Here is a 1,772-nt window from a genome sequence, read left to right on the forward strand (position 1 = left end):
TTAATGTTTCCTCTCACTGACGACTTGATTTCATTGGTCAGATGGAGGAACGTCGCCCTGAGACCTTTAAAGTCATTTCATCTCCTCCAGCTAGAAAAACAGGACGAAGGATTAAATGAAGGCCTGTTCAGGTAAAAACTCAGGTGGATTTTGTCAACATGAACCTGTAAATATTAAAGAGCAGCAGATTCATCGTCCACAGAAGCCGATTATGAAGCAGAAACTCAGGTTGGCCTGAAATCCCTTGATCTGTGTGTTAAATGGTGTCGGCTGGCAAACGGCAACAATCAGCTTAAGAAAGTATTTCAGTGAAATTAGAGCCAAAATACAACATTTAAAGATAAAAGAAGGATTTTAGTTGTTGGTTTTATGGTTGACTTTTAGTTTCCTGCTCTGTGACTCAGAGCAAAGAGACGGGCAGGAAATGAAGGTTAAAACTTTTAAACAGGTTTTTCTGATTTGGCCGATCCTCCTCTTAGATTAGCACACTGTAAAAAATGACAGTCAAGTTCACACAACAACTCAGTAAAATCACAGCAGAGAAACACTCTAAACTGTCAAAGAAAAATTATTTTACAGCAACAATATGTGAGTGGAATCAACTTTATTTATTAAAACTATAGAAAAACTGAAAAATGTTGTGATAGTCGATAAAACCATCTGTCAATTTGACATTCAAACACTGAATAAACTTTAGTCTTTGCTTTCTGTCTGTTTTTCAAAACATAAAGTTCACTTTAAAACTTTATGTTGTCTTTGTTATAAACAGTTTAACCTTAAATGTTCATTAATGTAATTCAGCAGTGATGTTGGTCACTGTAAAATAATTGACATGTTTTTCTAGTAGAGTTAATTATTTAACCCTCCTGTTATGTTCCGGGTCAATTGATGAATCAACAGCCAGTCTAAGGGATGCAGAGACAGGCAGGGTAATATTATGGGCCATAATGTTTCTGGAGACTTTTCTCCAGAGTAATCTGATTTGACAATCGATGGACAAGACAAACTAGCAGCTAATAGATCAGTGTGGAACATGTGGGTTGTAACTTCTCCTGTCCTATAAAACAGGCCCCAATGTCACAGTAGATGGAAGATTTGTGGCATTCATAAAGATCACCGCTGGCATTCAGAGGTCGCTGCTCATTTACACTATATATGCCTTCCACACCAGCTAAATGTGATATAAAAATCTGGGCAGCATGTGATGAAAAACCCAGTTATGTTTTGAACATGCAGGTTTAAACTGGAAATCCACCTGGAGGATCATCTTCAGGACTCATTTATCTTGGTTTTAGTCAGCGGGTCAATTTGACCCAGAGCAGAATAGTGTCTCAAGTTCAATTATAAAGATGACCCCTTCAAAAAAAAAATCTAAATGTAATATAAAAATTTTTACAAATAGTCACTTTCAAAGATAATTAGTGTTATTTTGTGTTTAGGTTTTTCAGTGGCCATAAAAAAATGTAAATCACATTTTTTTATGTCCGAATGAGTNAANTGTCGTCATTGATCCTTTATTTGTGAGGAATAAAAAACATAATTGCACAAATATTGATTGAAATGGTTAGTATTGGATTTAATAATCAGACACAAAAAAGATTTGGAGAATTATTTTTTTTTCTGACACGATGGGTGTTCCCGGGTCAAATTGACCCGGGAACATTATTGCTGTACCTCACAAACGAACATAATACGAGGGTTAAAAACTTCAGGATGCGGATGTCCGCCAGTTCAATTCAGTGGCAATCATCTCCCACAAACGCGCATAAAGC

This window comes from Poecilia latipinna, unplaced genomic scaffold (assembly GCF_001443285.1).
Source record: "Poecilia latipinna isolate Pla-1442-1.1 unplaced genomic scaffold, P_latipinna-1.0 Scaffold4078, whole genome shotgun sequence".
Classification (NCBI taxonomy): domain Eukaryota; kingdom Metazoa; phylum Chordata; class Actinopteri; order Cyprinodontiformes; family Poeciliidae; genus Poecilia; species Poecilia latipinna.